Below are 24,299 nucleotides of genomic sequence, written 5' to 3'. Positions count from 1 at the left end.
ATGAAGGTGCAAGTAAAATGCTAAAAAGGTGGCAAAGACCCCAGGAAAATATGCTTTAACCAAATCAGAAGAGATCCCAACTTGTGGGGGGGAGAAAGGGGATAAAAAGAGGTTCAGAAAAAAAAATTTAAAAAAAAATGAATAAAGAAAAAATATAAAAAGGAAAGAAAAAAAATATATATATATATTAGATAAAATAGTTAAAAATGTTAAAAAAGAAAAGGGTAAAAGTTAAAAAAAATCTAGCAGAAGAAAAAAAATTGAAAAAGAAAAAAAATTAAATTAACTGCAAGGCTAAAGAATCATGGGGGAGAAAGCCATGAGTTCCATGCTTTGCTTTCTCCTCCTCTGGAATTGCACCGCTCTCCTTGGTATTGAACCTGCACTCCTTGGTAGGTGAACTTGGTCCTGGCTGGATTTCTTGTTGATCTTCTAGGGGAGGGGCCTGTTGTAGTGATTCTCAAGTGTCTTTGCCCCAGGCGGAATTGCACCGCCCTTACCAGGGGCTGGGCTGAGTAATCCACTCGGGTTTGCTTTCAGGAGCTTTTGTTCCTGGAGTGCTTTCTGAAGAGTTCCAGAGGACGGGAATGAAGATGGCGGCCTCCCAGTCACCAGCCTCGAGGAGCCGAGAGCCTGGGGCCCCACTTCTCAGTGCGCCCTCCGAGAACAGCACCCAATTACTCCCATCTCCCTGGCCTCTGGCTGTGCTCCAAGCTCACTGAGCCTGCTACCAATTCAAGGTAGCCCTGAGCTGTGAGCTCACTCCTCGGCTCTGTCTCTGTAGCCAGTGTCCCCATTCTGATACCTGCAAGCTCTGCGACACTCAGACACCCCCGATCCTTCTGTGACCCTGCGGGACCTGAGGCCATGCTGACCCCGCATGGGCTTCACCCCAGTTTAGCCTCTGGAGCGATGTCCCTCAGCAGAACAGACTTTTAAAAGTCCTGATTTTGTGCTCTGTTGCTCCGCCGCTTGCCGGGAGCCATCCCCCCCCCCCCCCGCAGTCTATCTTCCCGTCGCTTTGGATTCCCTTCTCCGCCAGTCCTACCTTTCAGAAAGTGGATGATTTTCTGTTTCTATAATTGCTGTTCTTCTTCTCTTCGACCTCCTGTTGGATTTGTAGGTGTTTGCAATCTTCAGATAAGCTATCTAGCTGATCTCCGCTGCCTGAAGTAGTCTCAGCTGCTACTTCTCCGCCATCTTGACTCCTCCCTCATATGGTTTTTAATACCATCTCTGTGTTAACAGATCCTCATTTATAGTCTCATCCAACACTGTTTCTCTGTGTTTTCTGGCTATCTCCACTTTGAGATCTTATGATTACCAAAAAGTCAGCATATTCCAACTTGAGTGTTTCAGTGCCCTCCTCTGTCATCCATGTCCGCTTCTCTTTCAGTATCTCTCATCTCAGAATATAGCAGAATGAACACTGCATTTGCTCAAGATAGAGCTTGAGCTTGACTTATCCTCTGTCATCCCAAATTCCATCAGGTCTCACAATTTCTCTTTTCAAGTATCTTCGGCATCTGCCCACTTTTGTCAATTTCCACAACCTTAAATGAAGCTCTGACTCTTGTCCCCCTAAATGCTATGTTCCACATAGTAGATAAGCTAAGGAAAATATAACTCACATTTACATTTTCCAAATAATTTACCAAAGTTTCTACTCCTTACAAACCTTGCTTGATCAGACTCCTACCCAACTCTCTAACCTTAGTTGACTATTTTTTATTTATTCATTTTTTTTTAAAAGAGAGTGAGCACATCAGTGGGTTGGAGGGGGTTCTGAAGGAGGGAGAAGGAAAGAATTTTAAGCATGCTCCACGTTTAGCATGGAGCCTGATGTGTGGCTCTATCTCATGACCCTGAGACTGTGACTTGAGCCAAAATCAAGTCAGACACTCAACAGACATGCCACCCAGGCACTCCTTCCTATCCTCAGTTGAGGTCACTCTCCCCTCATCCCATAGTCCTCAGCCTTTTTGTCCCTTTTCAGTTCCTTGAACACACAAGGTTCTTTCCTCAAAGACTATCATACCCTCTGCCAGAAATATTTTTATCTATTCTTCACACATGGCTAGCTCATTAGATTCCTTTCAGTCTCCTTAAGTGTTTCAAATGTCAACCATATTTTCCACCTTGCCCACTCAGGTCCCCACTTTTCCTTCAAGGTCCCCATCAGAATTATTCAATGGCATCTTTGTCTCTTTCATGGCTCTTAGTATAATATCTACATAGACACCTGTATGCTTGCTTATTTATTACCAGGCTTCCCACCAGTCCAATAACCCTTTTACAAGAAGGACCCATGCTTGTTTGGTTCATTAATACATAATAGCTGCCTCTAGAAACCTGACACTTAGTAGCTACTCAGTAAATGTAACACTTAGTGAATAAACATGAATTTGCTTTCAAGTTGTCTAACTTGAAACTTAGTTTCTTCATATTTAAAATGGGATAATTATGACTTATGATTATGGTAATAATTAATATTTTAAATAACACAGTATGTGATAGGGTCGTTGCACAGTAAATACAAGATTCTCTTCTCAGTATGCACGTATTATCTTGTAATACATGTTTTCCAGATAATGCACAAATAAGAGGGCCTATGGCTCAAAATAATGATCTTTATGATTTAGAAAAATGCAAATTACAATTCAGAAAGCCTGAGAGAAATAGAAATTGTGGATAGTGGGGTGCCTGGGTGGCTCTGTGGGTTAAGTGTCTGACTCTTGATTTCAGTTCAGGTCTTGACTTCAGGGTGGTGAGTTCAAGTCCTGCACTGGGCTCCACACTGGGTGTAGAGCCTACTGAGAGAGAAGATAAGATAAGGGAAGGGAAAGAAATGGAAGGGAAGGGAGGAAGGAAGGAAGGTAAGAAGGAGGGAGGGAGGGAGGAAGGAAAGAAGGAGGAAAGAAATTGCAGATAGAGCAGTTGAGAAGAGGGAGCTACAGAGAGAGAGAAAGAGACACAAAGAGAGATCCTGAAATCTCCTTAAGTCACCTTAAGTCTTCTAGCAGAATACTAAGCTGTTTATGCATAGGATGAAACTCCATAAAACGCCATCACAAAGAACAACTACAGGACAAATAGAAGTTGAAAAATTCCCATAATTCGCACAAGTTTGGGAGCATGCATTACTACCAGATAGAGTAGAGAGATATCACTGAAGACCTGAAACAGTCAGAAGATATACATGAAAGATCATGCCTCAATTTTAGGTCTAAGTTAGTTCTAAATGAAGGCTAATACTCTAGACCTACTCTGCAAAGGGGGAAAAAAAGCTTCAAAAAGTTGAGTATGGGGGTGCCTGGCTGGCTCAGCCTGGGGGTGCATGCAACTCTTGATCTCAGGGTCATAAGTTCAAGTCCTACATTAGGTGTAGAGATTACTCAAATAAACAAAAATATAAACTTAAAAAAGACATATGATAATCAAATGACTGAAAAGCAATGATGAAGAGAAAATCTTAAAATGGCCAGAAGAAAAAAAACATAATGTATGGGGTATCAAAAGCAAAAATCACTACTAACTTCCAATTAGAAAAAAATGCAAACCAAAAGACAACAGAATGACATCTTTAAAGTATGAAAGCTGAAAACAAACAAACAAACCAACAACAACAAAAACTGTCAAAATTCTATACCTCGTGAAAAAGCATTCAGAAATGGCAGGAAAATAAACAGCTTTTCAGACAAACAAATCTGAGAGAATTCTTCACTTGAGACTAGTGCTACAAGAATGTTAAACAAAATTTTGAAAGAAAATGATACTAGATAGAAACTCACTCAAGGAGAAATAAGGAGTGCAAAAACTGGGAAAAGTGTGGGTAAATACAAAGCATGGAAAAGAGTTTTATTTTTTCCAAATAACTGATTATTTAAAACAAAAATAGTGTATTTGAGTTTATGACATATGCAGAAGTGAAAACTATGAAAACAATAGCACAGAATAATCAGTGGGAAAATGAGGCAATACTGTGAAGTTTTTGCATTATATGTTACCTGGTATAAAAATGTTTAAAATTAGAGTATGATGAGTTAAAGATGATGTTGTAAATAATAGACCAACAACTAAAAACAAAAAGAAGTATAGATAATAAGGCAATAAAAGAAATAAAATGAAATCACATAAATACTGAATTAATTCAAACAAAGCAGGAATAGAATACAGTAGAAACAAAGAACAGAGAGTAAAGAGAAAGAAAATAGCGAATGACACAAACCCAATTCTATCAACAATTACATTAAATTTAAATGTGTACTTTCAAGTGTATTGTTAAGAGAAAAAACAATCCACAAAACAGGAGACAATACTTACAAATACGAATATATCATATAAGTGACTTATACCCAGGTAAGGTATTTTTTTTCAGAATATATAAAGAACATTTACAATGGACTAACATAAAGACAAACAACCTCATTAAAAATTGAGCACAGGATTTGAACAGACATTTCTGCAAAGAAGATAAATAAATGGTCAACAAGCACATGAAATAACGACGTACATCATTAGGACTAGGAAATGTAATTCAAATCCACAATGAGATACCACGTCACAACCCCTAAGATGACTAAAAGCAAACCCAAACAAACAGAACAAACAGACAGTAACAAGTGTCCTCCAGAATATATCAACATTCTTTGGAGCCCTCAGACACTGCTGGGAGGATGCAGACATTTTGGAAACAGTCTGGCCGTTCCTCAACATGTTCAACCTAAGAGTTACCAGATGACTTGGCGATCACACTCCTAATATACAGATAATAGGTCATATCTACATTTTAGACGTCCACCCAAGAGAAATGAAAACACATACTTGTACAGAAACTGATGTTTATAGCAGCATTATGTATAATAACCTAAAAATGAAAACAATCCAAATGTCCATCACTTGAAGAATGGATAAACAAAGCATGTGGTGCATCCATGTGATCTAATTTTATCTGGACACAGAAAAGAAGGAAGGGTTGATTCATGGTATGACATGAGTGAACCTTGAAAACAAGAGAAGTCAGAGAAACCAGTCACCAAAGCACCAAGGACCACAAATTATACCATTCCACAGGGACATCTGTGGACTATTGGTTGGGGGAAGGGTGACGTAGGGACGTAGAGAGAAGAAAAGAATGTGTGACTGCTAATACAGTTTCTTCTTGGATTGATGAAAACATAAAGTTAGTAGTAGTAATGGCTTCACAACTGTGTGAATATACTCAAAATCACTGAATGACACACTTTAAAAGGGTGAATTTTATGGTATGTGAATTACACATCAATAAAACTGTTATAAAATATATATGGGGGGGTTAGCCAGTTAGAACTGAGAGTGCCTAGTAAAAATGGCTGAAATAAGGAAGAAGGGTTCAAAATGACCTTGGCTGCCAGAGACAGAATCTGAATCCTAAGCCACGCTGTAAGCCAGCTTGTGACACGTGTCCTCTGCCCATACATCCAGTCTTGTATAATAGAGGCTGTTATAAAAACAAGAGCCCGGCCTTGGAAAATGGAGAAGTGGAGAGGAGAGCTAGCAGGATCAGAGGAAAAGACTGCTAACAGGGCCTGGTTATTTTCGCAATACTGTCTCTTTGATTAGCAAGCATGGTGAGAAGCGTAGGTGCCCTACAGGAAATGAATCTGGACATTTTGTTGCAGTCTAAGAATATAAATTACAGAGCAGTGATTAGAAGAAAGAGCAGCCTTGTTTTGCCTTTACGGAGGAAGGGCATTTCAGATCTTGGCTTTAGGATGGTCGCGCCGGGGAAGAGGAAGTCCCATCGTTCCACTCTGGGAGCGGGATCAGGTTCAAATCTTGACTCTGTCATTTAGTAGCTGTGTAACTTGGAAGTCACCCTTCTGAACATCAGCCTTTTTATTTGTATAGTTTGAATAATGGATCCCTTTCGTGGAATTGATGTGTAAATAAAATGAGATAATATGTGGAAATTTTTACCCATGGTGTCTACACAACAAGCCATCTATACCACCTGCACACCCCATTAGCCTCTCCATAATTTACGTCCCAGGTATTCATTGACCATCTATTCTGTGGAAGGCACTGGTATATAGAAACTCCCCAAATAAAACAGAGAGAGAATGTGTCTGATTCATTTTTTTCTCCTAAATAATGGGTATCTGATATTTACTGAATAACAGAATGGATTAATTCAAAGTAAATGTGCCATTTTTCTGATCGCTAGAACTTGACCTCCCCCTCCCCCATGTACAGAGCTAGCTTGGAAAAAGTAACTCAGAGGCTAGGCCAATTTTTAATGGGAAATAATGTAAGAAATCATGAGGTCCTAAGATTCAAGTCTCTCCTACATAAACTTTCAGAACCAAGATGGTTGTTGCCAATAGAATCTGGTGGTGTGAAACCTGAGTTTCAGCCCCATACATACAGACTGCACTGCTCTGGGCAGGCCACCCAGTGTTCAGCCCCACTCCTTCTTCTAAGCAAGAGGGATCATGATATACAATCCAGGGTGTTAACAACAGCATGCAAAGAGTACATGTGAATGCTTCATGTTCTGAAAAACAAAATCCAGGGAAATATGGGATTTAATCATTATCATCATTATATTTTTATTTATTGTATTTTTATCATTATTATGTTTTTATTACAACTTCACCAAGTAAAGTTGTCCAGAGCAATTTTCTACATTAATAAAGCCATAAGTCTAGCTTTTAGAATAATGACTGTATATGCACGTTTTAAAAATGCTAAAATACACCAATAAAACATTTCTGAAACATTAAAATCATATAAACCACTTGCTTGCTATTATTTAACAGGTTTCTGGAAAAGTTATCTACATATAAAAATGTCTAAATAAAGTATCTTCATTCTAAATTGTAACATGGTAAGACATTTCCTCTGTTCTGAGTATCTGTAACAAAGAGATACAATAAAAAATGCCTGGGTGTCTCAGTGGGTTAGGCCTCTGCCTTCAGCTTGGGTCACAATCTCTGGGTCTTGGGATCTAGCCCCGCATCAGGCTCCTCACTCAGCGGGAAGACTGCTTCCCCCTCTCTCTCTGCCTGCCTCTGCCTGCTTGTGATTTCTCTCTCTGTCAAATAAATAAATAAAATATTTTTTTTTAATGTGGAAAGAAATTAGTGTATCTTACAGAACCACGGAGGTGAGAACCAGTGGAAAACTAGCGAGAATTAGCTTGTACCCATTCACGGAGCAGAGGTTCCTTCTACTCTGTTACTTCTTGTTATTGTTCTCTTCTGTGTAAATGAAGTAGGTTCAAAATCTCAGGTTACATCTCCTCTCCCTCATATCAGGGAGATCATATGATAGTTGTCTTTCTCCGATTGACTTATTTCGCTAAGCATGATACCCTCTAGTTTCATCCACGTCATCGCAAATGGCAAGATTTCATTTCTTTTGATGGCTGCATAGTATTCCATTGTGTATATATACCACATCTTCTTTATCCATTCATCTGTTGATGGACATCTAGGTTCTTTCCATAGTTTGGCTATTGTAGGCATTGCTGCTATAAACATTCGGGTGCACGTGCCCCTTCGGATCACTACGTTTGTATCTTTAGGGTAAATGAAACAAGATGGGATTGGGAGGGAGACAAACCATAAGTGACTCTTAATCTCACAAAACAAACTGAGGGTTGATGGGGGGAGGGGGGTTGGGAGAGGGGGGATGCGGTTATGGATACTGGGGAGGAGGGTATGTGCTATGGTGAGTGCTGTGAAGTGTGTAAACCTAGCGATTCACAGACCTGTACCCCTGGGGATAAAAATATATGTTTATAAAAAATAAAAAAAAAAAATCTCAGGTTAAAAAGAGGGAACATAAGGGCCCCTGGGAGTCTCAGTCAGTTAGGCATCTGGCTCTTGGTTTTATTTTGTCTTCAGTTTAGGTCAAAATCCTGGGATCAAGCCCTGAGTCTGGTTCACTCAGTGAGGAATCTGCTTGAAGAGTCTCTCCCTCCTCCTGTGTCTCTCTCCTGGCATTCACTCTGTCTCTCTCTCTCTCTCAACCCAAATAAATATTTTTTAAAAAGGAAAAGAAGGGCCATAGAAGAAGCATTCCATGGTCTTAAGGCTGAGGCCCAGAAGTGGCATGTTATACAGAATTTCTCTTGTAAGAAATCTGTTGTGATCTACAGTAGCACCACTTGCACAATTATATTAAAGGAAACCCAGGGTCCAAAACATATACAAAACAGGGTGACAGGTAGAGCTACCTCTTATTCAGTGCCATTTATATGCATTCCCTCCTCCCAACAGTCCTGAGATAGCATCCTGACATTTTAGGTGCAGAGACGTCTCCAAAGCCCTGCAGATAGGAAGGGACGGGGCCAGAGTCCCAGTGGTCTGTCTGACCCACAGCTCAGGCTTTCTCCCCTCCACCTTCCTGCTTCTCATCAGCCACAAAAACTTTAGGAAACCGCTCTCTAACCCAGACTCTCAAAAAGCATCTTTTCACCCAGATAATGGGGTTCACTTCAGCAGCACATATATACCCAGATATGCAAGGACTTCATTATATTAGGTGGAAACTTCATTTTTAGAGCTCCTTATGATTTACGAAGCAGTTCGGGCTTGACTACTTGCTTTTCATCACTAGGCAAGGCCAATGGCATTTGCACGGTTATCTTCATTTCTTCGAGAAGGAGAGGAGGGTAAAAAAGCTTAAATAATTTGCTCAGAGATGGGTGCCTGGGTGGTTCAGGGGGTTGAGAGTCTGCCTTTGGCTCAGGTCATGATCCTGGGGTCTTGGGATCAAGCCCTGCGTTGGGTTCCCTGTTCAGTGGGGAGTCTGCTCCTCCCTCCCCCTCTGCTGCTCTCTCTTTCTCTGTCAAATAAATTAATTAACTCTTTAAAAAAACTTTAAAATTAATAATAATCTTCTCAAAGAAGGAACTAACCTCCCGTTCACTATCTTGACCTCCAAGTCAAAGAACGTTTTTAAACGTGTCAATTGTATGTTATTGCTGATATTGGTTACAATGGGGTTTTACTTGAATGATCATTATAAGATCTATTTAAGGATGAAGCAGGTAGAGAATTTGGAGTAGAAACAACGTGCAGGGGGCGCCCGGTTGGCTCAGTGGGTTAAAGCCTCTGCCTTTGGCTCAGGTCGTGATCTCAGGGTCCTGGGATCGAGTCCCGCATTGGGCTCCCTGCTAGGCGGGGAGCCTGCTTCCTCCTCTATCTCTGCCTGCCTGATTGTGATCTCTCTCTGTCAAATAAATACATTTAAAAAAAAAAAAACTAAAAAGAAAGAGAGAGAGAGAGAAACAAGGTACAGGAGCTACATAATTCAAGAATTGGGAGTGATGTTTGAAATAGAATCAGCTATCTTTTAGGAAGCAAAACGGGGTGTATCAAGGCAAAATTAGAGAAATTGATTTTAAATTGCAGCAGAAAACAAAAACAAACAAGAAAAAATAGCCGTTAGATATGAGAATGGACATTTGCACCAAAGCCAAAAACAGCACTTAACATTGTGTTGAATCCACTTCCCAAAAGTCTCTAATGTAGGATCAATGAATCAATTAGACAACATCTAGGTAGAGTTGGGTAGAATCTTGCCCAAAGCCCAGAAGCCAGAGCCAAAACTGTGGCTCTCATGAATCAGAGAACTTTGGAGTAGGGAACCAAAGTCCGTTGTCATAATTATGCTCCACATAAATCATGTGATCTTAAGCAAGGCACTGAGTGTCACTGAACAATCTGACAGCAAGAAAGAAAGAAAAAGAAAAGAGAAAAAAGAAAAATCTGATAGGGGCACCTGGGTGGCTCAGTGGCTTAAGCCTCTGCCTTCGGCCCGGGTCATGATCTCAGGGTCCTGGGATCGAGTCCCGCATCAGGCTCTCTGCTTGGCAGGGAGCCTGCTTCCCCCTCTCTCTCTGCCTGCCTCCCTGCCTACTTGTGATCTCTCTCTCTCTCTCTCAAATAAATTTTTTTAAAAATTTAAAAAAAAAAAAAGAAAAAGAAAAATCTGATAGCAATCCCTGCCCTGCCTCTCTCACAGCATCCTCATAAACCACAGGTGAGATCACCTACATGAGGGAACTTTGTGAACTCTAAGTGCCTTCATCACATTCATATTTCAGGTGTTAACTTTTTATAATTTAACCAAAATCAGCACAGTTTGCCTTTTATATACACAATTGCCTTTAATACCGTATCTCACTTTATTACTCTTTTCATTTAAAATAAATGCTTTGATGGTGTTATTTTACATAGATGTGCTCAGGAAATCAAGAGCTTTCTTCAGAAATCAAGATTTTACTGAACGTAGGGCATTGAGTGCACTGGAGAATTTTTGCCCCGGCTACAACAGCCGGTAGGTAAAACTCACTCATGGGTCTACCCATTTCTTAGGGTTATGGATGACTCTAGTTCTCCATGAACAGCTATCCTATCATTAATATTGGTTGCTAAACTGTTTTTTGGCTCTGTTCTCTAGCATTACCTCTTTTCCTATTGATTTGTCTTTCTGAATTGAGGAGGTACAGGTCCCCCTTCTTCACGCTAATTGGCCCTATAAAAATTGAATTGTCCATGAAAATATTCCAGGGAGTGTGAATATCAAGGCAGAATTAAAACTAAGGCGTTACTATAAGATTTGGTATTAGGAGGAAGCTTATAAAAGGCCAGACAACAGGTAAGCAGACCATCGAGCCCTTCTTTGGCTCTAACACAGCATTTGGAGGTATGGGTGGGAAATGGGTCCAGTCCTGAGATCCCACTCCTGATGGCAACTCACGCAGATTCTCTAGGTTTCATGCATTTTTACCTTGCATTTTTCAGGGCATGGGTAAACATTTAAAATTCATAATTCAGATCATTTTGGGAATCTAGTAATTAAAATTTAAAAATTAAAAGATTAATCCAATCTATTTAATAAATTTTAAGAACAAGCACAAGGCAGATAAAATTTTACTGAAGGTAGAGGGTGCAGTGTCAGGATATTGAGAAGAGGGAAAAGAAAACACAACAGATCTTCTTTCCTCAAAGAAATTTTTCTCTCAGCAACACAGCGCCAATTAGATGTTGCCAGCTCTTTATCTCGAGATATCCTTGATTATTACATTTTTCTGTGCTTAAAAAAAAGAACAAAACAAACAATGATGCTTGGAATTGGAGAAGGTCCTTTCCATCAGCCATTGTCTGCAGGAAGCCCGAGCAGAGTCCCCCTTTCTCCCCAGTGCCTGTCCGCCAAGGCTTGGCACATGCACACCATGTAACTCTTTCCAGGAACACTGACATCCTCAATTCACCTTTTCCAGGCTGTAGAGATCCACCGAAACAGTGTGGTAATAGCGACCTCCTATCCTTTCCCTTTCTTTTCCCATTTACCTACAAATAAATTCCCTCTGTATCCCAAAATTTGGCCTTCACTTTGCACTGAAAACCTCCTTTACAGCTCTGCGTTTCTCAACTGTTTTCATTTTGACATTTTCCGGGGGTGTGGGGAAGAGGGAAATGCTCCCATCTTTTTCTCCATCGCATGCTATTTCCCAGGCTTACTTCTGATCTCTCTTCCTTGTCTTCTCTCTTTGCCTCCCCTCAGGTCCTATAAAGAGGATGGAGCATCTCTTCCTCCACCCTCTGGAAGGGAGAAATACTGAGATGAGTATTTTCATCCTTCTTCTCACTCCCTGCTTGCTCATCAACACGATTATCAGATCACTGAGGTTGGGCAGTGCCTGAGGCCAAGAGCAAGAAAATAAATAAATACATAAAAATAAATAATTAAATTAAACTAGAAAGCTGGCTCTACCCTACCTTGCTCTTTCTCCCTCAAAACCAACTGGCCTTCAGTGAAGCAAGCTTTTCTGGGCTTCTGAACCCTGAGTGGTTAACCCTCAGGAGCTGAATCGCTCACACTTTATCTCTAATTCCTCTGCTGTGGGGGGTAGTACACGCGCTTTAGAGCAGAACGCAGAAGGTTCTGTCGCGTTCACAGATCCAGTCTCACCAATTTAAAAGCTAATATTGCAATCTCTATTTGGCTTCTAGTCTGCTCTTAATTGCTTAGAAGCCAAAACAGAGACTGGTGAGTGATTAACATTCCCTAAACACCAACATTTCCTCTTCTTTTTCTATCTCTTGGCCTCTTGATTTTAATTAATTCTGTGTAGTATGTCCTGAGCTTCTTTGTCTGGAAGAAACTGCTCAAAGCTAAATTATGGACATAATGAAGAATTCAAAATAGCCCCCTAATAAGAATGTTCTGACCCCTTTCTGTTAATAAGTGAAGTAAATAGAGAGCATATTGTGGGTCTGGCATGACACCTGGCACATAGTAAGTACAAAATAATTATTTGTTGAAAGGATACCAACTACAGCAGTATTTTTTTTTTTTAACAATATGGCCAAGGATCTACACAGAGTGGCATTATGAGATTATTTATAGATTTTCCATTTAAGAGTACCATGTTTCCTGATTTTTAAAAATTATTTCTTAGATATTTTTAAAAATTGACCATACGAAGCTTACAGTTAAATTGAGGGAGGAAAAAATCTGTATTTTAACTGTTTGACCAGAGATCTTATTCCTAACCAGCCTGTCATCAAAATGGAGCACGTTCAATCAGATTGAAGTAGTATCACACATTAGAAAAAAATTTTTGTAAGTCATCCATTCATTCACTAACTGAAACTTTATTGAATTTTTGCTAAATGCCAGACACTGTACTTAGAAATAACAAGAAGAATGAGATACTTTCTGCCTTAAGAAGCTTATAATCTCATAACTTAATAGCAGAAATAATTCACACGTATAAATGGTTTTAATATAAAGAACCATTTGGTGATATATGAGCCATACTTTAAGAGACTGGGAGGGTGGAAGCTTTGGGGAGTTGAGGAAGCTCATTTACAGCCAGTAATTAGGTAAATCCGAATTAGGAATTAAGGAGTTTTAGGGTAGAGCCGAGAGGAGGGAAGTTCAAGGGAAAGGGGTACCACGAACAATAACACAGACAAGAGTCTACATAGAAGCACAATTCATAACAGCCAAGAAGTCCAAACCACTCAAACGTCTATCATCCGAACAATGGATACACTGTGGTATATTCCTATAAGAGCATAGAGCAATGAAATTAATGAGCCACTCATAACTGCAGCAACACGGATGAATTTCACACATATACTCTCCAGCAAGAGAAACCAGACATGAATGAGAACACGTCGTACACAGTTCAACTTATATAAGGCAAAACCTATAGTGTTAGAATCAAGGTATCAGCTGCGATGACTTTTGGAGAGAAAACGGGGGTAGGGACCAGGAGGAGGCAGTAGAAGAAGCTGCAGAGAGAATGAAGGCGCCATAGTGTTCTATTTCTGGGTCTGTGTTGGAGTTCACGTGGGTGTGTTCACATGGTGGAAATTCATTAAGCTATACACACTCCTGAGCTGGGCATTTCCGTACACGGGTGCTATACCGCCATATAAATGAAACGGAAAGCCAACAGAAACATGAAAACCTCGAGATTTAGAGAGAGACTGGTAAATCCAGTGGGACTGGAGGTTGAAGGTAAATGTTGGGGAAGTAATTTGTGGAGACCACGCCCTCTCGGTAGTAAAATAACAAGTGAGGGAAAGTGCGAGGCAGCTAGGATGCCTTCCTCACTTCCTCCCACCAACAACACACCGGGTTCCTCCATTGGTCAGGATTCCTTCTGAGTTTGTGAGTTTAGGGAAAGGTGTGTGGGGCACGGTGTTTGGGCGAAATCAGTGGGGTCGTGTCTAAGTTTGCTCTATATTCCGTGACAGCAGAAACACTTGAAATGCATCCCGGTGATAGTACAATTTATCTTTCTACAGAGCAAACGGCCCCTGATTATTTTGTAGAGCAGGGTCAGAAGCGTCACTGGTGAGTGAGAAGTGGGAGGGTTTTGTCAACTGTAAAACAGGGTGAGAAGAATGGAAGGAAAGGCAGCGCCCTAACATCTGACAATCGCTAAGCACCTCCTTTAAGACTGTCTTCCTCCAACACTTACTTCTTGAGCAACTACTATGTGCCAGACCCTCTGGTGTGGCAACACAAAGCTAAGTAAGGCATGCTATCCACTAAAGAGACACCCCGGGTGTGTCACACTCCGCCAGTGTCACCTAGAAAAGCGTGATCATTAGAAAGATAGAAAATACTCAGGGGTTGGGGGGGCTGAGGGTTCCCTGGAGCCCAGCAGGATCTGGGACCGTTCGCCTAGTCGGAGCCATAAACATGGCCACTCTGGACGAGTCAGCTTGGCAATAGCCTATTTCATAGGATATCAAGAATAGGATTTTGCCTGTAATAGGACAGAAAGAATTTGCCAAGCAAATTACTGGTGGAAACAAGAGAAGTGTTAGCCTAGTTAAGAATGAGGAGATTTAGAAAGAACATTTGCATTCAGACAAAGAATATGCTAATTATAACTGAATCTTATCCACTTGTTAAAGCAGTTACAAGAATCTGCAGCACACACAGACATTTCTGCGTCCCCTTTCCCCGTTCACACCGAGTGTTCTTATAAGGACCTCAGATTAATATGATCAAATATATATTTCACATCTTCAACTCTGCTCTTGGCCTCTCTCCTAAAATTCTGAACAATATAAACTGAAAAAACATTCTCCAGACACTCCACAGCTTCCTTCTAGAATTTACTCTTCATCCCAGCCCTGCCAGGCATGACTGGCCACTCACTCCTCCAAATCAGAAGCCTGAGTATCTTCCAGGACTCTTCCTCCTCCCTTACCCTAGCAATCCAACCACCCAGTCTGCTTTGTTCTACCTTTCAATTATCTCAGAAATCAGTTCCCTTCTTTCCATTTCAAGTGCACTAGTTTCTAGCCCTTAGCATGTCTCATTGAACTTTTAACATGAATTATACTCTTTTTAGTGTTCTCATCTCCTGTCTCTCCTGCTTCAGCCCACTCTCTCGAGCCCTCTGCTAAAGATAACTTTCTCAAATGCAAATCTGATCACATCAGCATTCTTTCAAAGACTACTGCCAGGAGAAAGAGAATAAGGTTCAAATCCAAATGCTTAACAATAAAAAAAAAAAAAAAGTGGGCAAAGGATATGAACAGATGTTTCTCGGGAAAGAACCCCCAATGTTCATAAGAGAAATGCACAGGAAAACTACATGGATTCGCTTGTCAGACACACACACACACACACACACACACACACACACACACCCCAAGTTTCACAGTAATATCTACTGGAGAACCTGTACAGAACGCCTACTTGCAAGCCTAGGCTTTGGAAGCATAAATCAGAAGAATTTGTAGACAGCAATGTGGCAATCTCCCTGCAAATTGTAAACCCACAGACCTGCAATTCCATTTCTAAAAACTTATCCTATAAAATACACATTCACACTTGAGAAATTATTTATATACAAAGTTGGCTGCAACATTTTTTGTAGTAGCAAAAAATTAGAAACATAAATATCCTTTAATAGGAGACTGATTACATAAAGTGTCCTACACACATAGAATGGAATTCTATGCAGCTGGTTTTTTTTAAGACTTTATTTATTTGAGAGAGAGACAGTGAGAGAGAGCATGAGAGAGAAGGTCAGAGGGAGAAGCAGACTCCCCATGGAGCTGGGAGCCCGATGCGGAACTCGATCCTGGTACTCCAGGATCATAACCTGAGCCGAAGGTAGTTGCTTAACCAACTGAGCCACCCAGTCGTCCCACAGCTGTTTTTGTTGTTGTTGTTGTTGTTGTTGTTGTTTTTAAGAAGAAAGAAAGGGGTAAAAAGAAAATATTAGAATAGTTTCATATTTATCTATATGGAAAGAGCTCCACTGTAAATGACAAAAGGTAGAATGCAGAGTACAGAACCCACTTGTATGGATAACACACACACACACACACACACATTTTTATTTGTTTATACGTGATAAAATAAATTTTGGAAGGATACCAAAAAACCAGTTATAGATTACCTATAATGTATGTGTACCTTTCACTGTGTTTCTCTCTATACTTTCCGATTGTTGGACCACGTGAATATATTACATACTCAAAGAGTTTATTAATTTTTTTTTTGAAATCATGCATTAGCACAACCTAAATCACCCTCCTTCTTTTATGCCCTGCCTACCTCTTTAGCCTTGGATGCTGTCGTTCCACCCCAAGCTACTGTTACAAAGTCTATTGGTTATGAGAAACTGAACCACTAGCGAGTCTCTTTCCTTCTTCTGTCTGCTTTGTCTTGTATGACATCTCTGCTTAGACACTCACCACCCCTCCTCTACAATCCCATCATAGAGGGATCCCATCACAGTCTGCTTGGCCTCTTCAAGGATTCTGTCCCGGACAAGTGGAATGGTCAGCATGCCTGCATATGCTCCGTAGTCCTAGAATTTGCTTGAGCATCGTCCTTCTCATCCGTCTGTGTCCTGATGAGCCACAGTTAACCGGGACTCAGTTCAGCGGCCCCACCTGGTGATGATGCTCGCTTGGCTTTCTTCAACTCTTTCTCCCTCTTCCCATGAGACAGGTATAATATTTAATCACACCATTTTCTAGCTTTTTCATTGTCTCATTTCTCCAATAAAAAGTGAAATCTTTAAGGGAAGTGTTTTTCTCTTAATAGTAATAACAGTTAATATTTAGTTAGTACTTTATCAGCACTTAATGAACTATGACAGCACTATCCAAAGAGAATTTTCTTTGATGGTGGGAATATTCTGTATCTAACCCATGTGGCTGTGGAGCACCTGAAATGTGGTTAATGAGATTGAGTAATTGAATTTGCAATTTTATCTGATTTGAATCCATTTGAATTTTTAAAACCACGTGTAGTTCATAGCTACAGTATTTGACAGTATGGCCCTAAGCTCTGCGCTAAGCTCTTTATACACATTATCTCAGTTAATCCTTACAAGAACCCTGCAATGGGGATAATCTCACTACCTCCATTTTACAGATAAGATTACTGAGACTCGGGGCACCTGGGTGGCTCAGTGTGTTAAGCCTCTGCCTTCCGCTCAGGTCATGATCTCAGGGTCCTGGGATCAAGCCCCACATCCAGCTCTCTTCCGAGCAGGGAGCCTGCTTCCCCCTCTCTCTGCCTGCCTCTCTGCCTACTTGTGATCTCTGTCTGTCAAATAAATAAATAAAATCTTAAAAAAAAAATACTGAGCCTCGAAGAGTGTAAATGACTTTGCTACAATCACTCAGTTAAAAAATGATGAATGTGGGTTTAAAGCTCATGCATTCTGATGCCAGAGTCTGTGATTTTAAAATTTGGAATAACAGCAGAACACAAGAAATAGTAGCAGGGTCAGAAATGCATTCATATTATATAGGTATGCAAACAAAGCATAGGTTGCTTTAATGTTTTAAGTTTTTTCCCTCAAAGCATAATATACATGTGCTAATATGTACAGTTCATAAGTTTCATAGTTTAATGAGTTTGATAAATGCACAAACTCAAGCTTCTGCCCCCTATCCAAATGAGACCTTTCCAACATGCCAGAGAGTTTCCTCTTATTCCTTCCTGGTCAATCCCCACCAAACCCCAAACCCCCAAGGCAACCACTCTTCAGAATTCTTTCACCACAGATTATTTTTATCTGTTCTAGAATTTCATATAAATGGAATCATTCAATATACACTCTTTTATATCTTGCTTTCTCTATTCCCCGTAAGCTTTTTGAACTTTATCCATGTTGTGGTACCAGTAAGCTGTTCCTTTTCATTACTAAGTAGTATTCCATTGGGTGAATATACCATGGTTTGCACATCCATTCGCCTACTGGAGATGGCTTCCAATTTAGGACTACTATGAGCAAAGCCACTATGATCATTCTCATACATGTCTTTTTGTGCATATATTTTCGTTTCTTTTGCTAAGTGGCTAGAAGTACAATTTCTAATGCACAGGACAGGCACATGTTTAACTTCACACAAAGGTTTTGACCTCATGGCCAAAGTAATTGTACTATTTTCCATTCCAGCAATAATGCATTAGAACTTGAGTTGTTCCAAATACTCGCCATCGTTTGATCCTCTTAGTCTTTGTAATTTTAACTATTTTAGTGAGTGTATAATGCATCTCTTTATGGTTTTATATTTTTAAGATTTATTTATAAATGAGGTATAGTACTTAATATATTTACTTAATAATATTTTTATATTTTTAAGATTATTTATTTATTTATAAATTTATCTGAGAGAGAGCACAAACAGGAGGGAGGAGCAGAGAGAGAGGGACAGACTCCCAGCTGAGCAGGTATCCTGACGTGGGGCTCAGTCCCAGGATCTGGGGAATATGACCTGAGCTGAAGGCAGACACTCAACCCACTGAACCACCCAGGTGCCCCTCATGGTGGTTTTAATTTGCATTTCCCTAATGGCTAAAAATGTTGAGCACTTTTTCATGTGCCTGTTGGTCACTTTATATCTTCCTTTGTGGCTTGCCCATTTATGTTGTTGCCCATGTTTCATTGAGTTGTCTTTTTTTATTGTTTTACAGGAGTTCTGGATAAAGTCCTTTGTCACAGATACATGTTTTGAGAATATTTTCTCCCGGTCTATTGCTTCCCTATTGATTTTTTTCACATGTAGTACATTATACTGTATTGTGTTTATGCACTCATTCGTACAGTGTTTTCTTCTGAGAAGTTAAAATTTTGACAATTTCTAGTTTTTCCATTTTCCCTTTATGGGTATTTCTTTCAGGGTCTTCTCTAAGAAATATTTGCCTACCCCAATGTCAACAAAGATATCCTCTTGTGTTTTTTTTTTTTTTTTCTAGAAGTTTCAAGGTTTCAGGAGTTGACTCTGTATAGAAGGCATATCTTGCACAAAATTGTGTTATCAAAAGAGCGAGGAGGCGTATGCTGGATTGCTCTACAGTCAGTTGCTTTATGCCGGGCAGCATGTATCTCAGTATCTCCTTTTCTGCACAGTTCTGGGTTGGACATGGCAAAAGCGAAGTTGCATGAGTCTGGGGGGGAAGCAGAAGTGGAGCAACTGCTATACTTCACTGAGGTTTTCGTTGGGTGGAGGTAATGAGAGGCAGACATTGAAGTGCTGACGGGATCCAGCCTCCCTGCCCAGCCCTTTCTGTACCAGTGTTTCTTTCTGAAAGTGTGTGCTTGTGGCCAGCAGCCACCCCAGCCCCACCAGACACTGCTACAAGCTTGTGGGAGCAACGGCCATGAAGAACCGGCATCCTTTGGGACACTTCTATGCCGGCCCCTTCCGTGGTCCCCTTGTGGCACCTTCACGTGTCCAGTTTCAGATTCCTCTCCAGGCTTGAGCCTGTTCCATGGCGCTAGGGCTGCTTAGCCACCTGTCTCTGATCTTCCACTCCCTCTCCTGGACCTTGACTTTCCCATCATTCCCACTTATGTGCGTCACATTCATAGCATTCAGCGGCCCCAGTGGAGTCCTTACTGAGACTGTGAAGAAGTGATGGAAAGAGCAGGAAGAAGGGAGGAAGGATTAACCACCGTAGTGTCACAGAGACTTATATGAAAATTACTTGGAAGCCACTAGCTGTTTTCCTGCAGCTGAAAGATTGTCTGGTCTTGGTTATATGTATAGAGGCAAGAGCCCTGAGTTTGTTCCCATTTCTGCCACTTACTGTATCCACTTGGATAAGTCTTGTAAGTCCTTTCAGCATTCATGTCCAGTTTCGTCACTTTGTCATATGCTTGCTTTCTTACCACACAGGATTGCTTTAAGGATGCCACAGGACACAGCATTTCATACTCTAACTCAGACATGCACTTGAACTTGTCAGCACTGTTATCCTCATCATTACCGTCCTCATTCTCACAGTGGCTGTTTGCATCTCTACCCGATGAGATAAGACCACCATTTGGGCTACCTTTTAGAAGGCCCAGGTGAAAGTCTGGAATAGAAAAGAGGAGCTAGAGATGCCAAGCTGCTCCCCAGTTTTTGGATTCTCTATGGATTTTTGATCTTTTTCTTACACAAATGCCCCTCGACCACACCGACCAGACTGGTTGAACCACTCTGGCCCATGGGAGAGTTAATGCAAGTTCAGGTTAAGAAATCATGTGTGGACCTCAAAAATCATCCTGTCCAATAAGGTCTCAGCCACACCACAGGGTCTCCCACTCAGGATGACTGTCTGCTAGAAGAGAAGCCAGAAGAGTACTTCAGATGACGGCAGTTAAGTCACATGGGTGGGCTCCTTTTAAACTAATTGATGTAACAGTCTGCCGTCTTTCCTTTGTTTCGTTGAAGGGGAGCAGGAGTACGAGGTATCTGAAACACCCACAGAAATAATAATGATGTAAAAACATGATATAGGTGAAAAAGCAGTGTTCATTCAGGAGACCCGAGTTCTACTCTTCACTTCAAGAATAACCTTGAAGAACTTCCATAAATGCTGGCCTTGTAGGAAACTCCCTAAGTCCATACCAGCAACGTTGTCCCCATGGTGCTCTCCACAGAGACGTGAGGTGCCATGTTGGGGACGGAGCTCTGGTCCGGCCAGTGGAGTGGCCAAGGGGATGGGACACTGGCCTACACAGCTCTTCTTCACCAAGGTCAGTTTCACACTTCCTCTGCCTCATTCTTTATAAAATCCAAAGTAATTCTTGATAACATCATAATTCCTTCGCTTAAAGAGAAAAAAAAAGCTTAAAAACATTGTACTGGATGTTCTCTAAGACTACTTACAGCTTTAGGGGCGCCTGGATGGCTCAGTGGGTTAAGCCGCTGCCTTTGGCTCAGGTCATGATCTCAGGTCCTGGGATCGAGCCCCACATCGGGCTCTCTGCTCAGTGGGGAGTCTGCTTCTCTCTCTCTCTCTCTGCCTGCCTCTCTGCCTACTTGTGATCTTTCTCGGTCAAATAAATAAATAAAACCTTTAAAAAAAATTAAAAAAAAAAAAACTACTTACAGCTTTAAATGCTGTAAAATGTTATTTATCCTCAATTCTCCATATCCTAACAGAAGCCATATATTGGCTTCCATCATGCAAAAACCTTATTTATTCAATCATTTGTATTTTATTCATTAATTAATTCAACAAAAAAGTTATTGACTAGCAGACATAGAATTGAGGGCCAAGAGAAGAAAAATGAATTTAAAAGCTCCCTTTACAGTCAGCTCCCATAGGCCTAAGGGATCAGACAGACAAATGAAAAAAACATAATAAAATGTGATAAATGTTATAATAGAAGTTGGCAAAAATGGCTATAGGGATATAAAAGAATCCATTCATTCTGCTAGAGGGCTTTGAAAACATACCACATTATAGTTTCTTACTTCTGCAAGGCATTGACTTGCAGACTTGCATTTTTGTGTGGGTTCATATTCAAATGATTTCTTCATTTCCTGAGCAGGGAGGAATAGTTCTAAGATTTACCAGGCAACAGGGTTCGTTAGGCCACCCGCGCTGGAAAATGTGTCACGTAGCATTCACAGACGGGAAAGATCCGTGAACAGGGAAGTCAGAGATGACCGTGGACTGCTTTCCTGTCACGCTGAAGAAAATCTCCCAAAGACGGTCCAAGGATTGTCTTCAGAGCACACCATCAGTACGTTACTTTAACATAAAATAAAAGTACAGTAGGGAAAGAGGTATGTTTTCCAAATGTTTAAATCATTGCATCACGTTCTTCTCTAACTGAAGTTCTTCTCTAACTTCTCTAACTGAAAAAGTCCACTCTCAAGACGCATATTTCACACGGCTTGTTGACAGTTGGTGAAGGGTAAGAAGAATTTCTCCCTCTCACGTCTGATCAAATGCACAAAGAGAGGTGCCAGCAATTAACTTAAAACTTTGGCAATGACAGCATCCCATGCCTCATTTAACAATAAGTCTACAATTTCTGACCCCATAATGATGTCGTTCCTCATAACTTATCCCCTCGGTTATCCACTGCTCACTTATCATAGGTTTGCAGCTCTGAATCCTTCTTTGCCTCTATAAATTTCCCAAATCACAGCCTTTCATGCAATTTATGAAAATCTGTGGAACTTTTTAAAACAAAGCAGATAAATGTATAGAAAGTTTTTCTTGTCTACATTTAGCATTGCGAAAAAAAGTCATAAAACATGGGGATTTCGGGGACTTTTTCCAAATGAGTATTACATAATTCGAAATCTATATGTCTATAGACTCCATTTATTTTCTTATTAATATTGACAGTAATTCTAACAGGACCCATGGAATAGAAAATGTTACTCAGCGTGCTCCATTAACAGCCATTGCATATCCACAGCAGTACCTCTTAATTTTCCAGCATGGGATACGATTTTAGTGAAATTAAAACTGGACAACTTGAAATTACATAATTCATTACTTTCAGTGCCAATTATTGGATTTCTATGATTCTATTTAACCCTGATGCATCCTTTAAGACTCATCCCAAATGCCATCTCCTCTAGGAAGCCAGTCACCATTTCAACTCACATATACTCTCTCTTCTATGAAACAAGAGCACTTGGCTTATTTATCCGTAATTTTGCAGTTAAAACGCACCAGGCCTTGGAGTAAAATATTGCCAAGATTCTTATGTGTAGTTTTCTTCTTTTCATGAAAGGAAGTACCTCATTTCCCCAAGTAGGAGGTAAGTACTTCATGCTTTGCTTCTCTTTGTGCTTCTCGTCCCAGCAAGTACTTGTCTAGTCATTCGATCATGCATCCATCCATTCCACAGATATTTGAGGAGCGACTACCAAATGTCAGAAACTGTGTGGAACACCAGAATTATAAACTGGTGTTCCCACCCTCAGGCAACAGGGTTTAATGAGGAAACAAGCTGATATATATGTACTTACCATCCAGAGTGAATTGTGTATTAATGAGTAAGCCCGGGGAGATATGGAAATTCATCAAAAAGGCCCCAAACTGGGAGGGGCCGGCTCCCGGCGAGCGGCGGAGCAACGGAGCAAAATCAGGACTTTTAAAAGTCTGTTCCGCTGAGGGACATCGCTCCAGAGGCTTAACTGGGGTGAAGCCCAGGCGGGGTCAGCGCGGCCTCAGGTCCCGCAGGGTCGCAGAAGGATCGGGGGTGTCTCAGTGTCGCAGAGCTTACCGGTATTAGAACAGGGAAGCCGGCTGCAGAGACAGAGCCGAGGAGTGACTCTCAGCTCGGGGTTGCCGTGAACCGGTCGCAGGCTCGGTCAGCTCGGAGCGCGGCCGGAGGCCAGGGTGGCGGGAGACATTGGGCGCTGTTCTCTGAGGGCGCACTGAGGAGTGGGGCCCCGGGCTCTCGGCTCCTCCGGGCCGGACACCGGGAGGCCGCCATCTTCATTCCCGTCCTCCGGACTCTACGGAAAGCGCTCAGGGAACAAAAGCTCCCGAAAGCGAACCCGAGCGGATGACTCAGCGCGGCCCCGGGTAAGGGCGGTGCAACTCCGCCTGGGGCAACGACGCTTGAGAATCACTACAACGGGCCCCTCCCCGAGAAGATCTACGGGAAACCCAGCCAGGACCAAGTTCACCTACCAAGGAGAACGGCAGAATTCCAGAGGAGAAGAAAGCAAACACGGAACTCATGGCTTTCTCCCCATGATTTTTTAGCCTTGCAGTTAATTTAATTTTTTTTTCTTTTTCAATTTTTTTTTCTTTTTCTCTTCTTCTGCTAAATTTTTTTTAACTTTTACCGTTTTCTTTTTTTAACGTTTTTTAAATAGTTTATCTAATATATATATTTTTTTTCCTCTTTTTATATTTTTTCTTTATCGGCTTTCTTTTTTTTAATAGTTTTTTTTTTTTTTTCTTTCTTTCTGAACCCCTTTTTATCCCCTTTCTCCCCCCTCACAATTCAGGATCTCTTATGATTTGGCTAAAGCATATTTTCCTGGGGTTGTTGCCACCCTTTTAGTTTTTTACTTGCTCCTTCATAAACTCTTATCTGGACAAAATGACAAGGCGGAAAAATTCACAACAAAAAAAAGAACAAGAGGCAATACCAAAGGCTAGGGACCTAATCAATACAGACATTGGTAATATGTCAGATATAGAGTTCAGAATGATGATTCTCAAGGTTCTAGCCGGGCTTGAAAAAGGCATGGAAGATATTAAAGCAACCCTCTCGGGAGATATAAAAGCCCTTTCTGGAGAAATAAAAGAACTAAAATCTAACCAAGTTGAAATCAAAAAAGCTATTAATGAGGTGCAATCAAAAATGGAGGCTCTCACTGCTAGGATAAATGAGGCAGAAGAAAGAATTAGCGATATAGAAGACCAAATGACAGAGAATAAAGAAGCTGAGCAAAAGAGGGACAAACAGCTACTGGACCACGAGGGGAGAATTCGAGAGATAAGTGACACCATAAGACGAAACAACATTAGAATAATTGGGATTC

This window comes from Lutra lutra, chromosome 15 (genome assembly GCF_902655055.1).
Source record: "Lutra lutra chromosome 15, mLutLut1.2, whole genome shotgun sequence".
Taxonomy (NCBI): domain Eukaryota; kingdom Metazoa; phylum Chordata; class Mammalia; order Carnivora; family Mustelidae; genus Lutra; species Lutra lutra.
The sequence above is the reverse complement of the archived record's forward strand: the minus strand, read 5'-3'. Positions refer to the sequence as shown.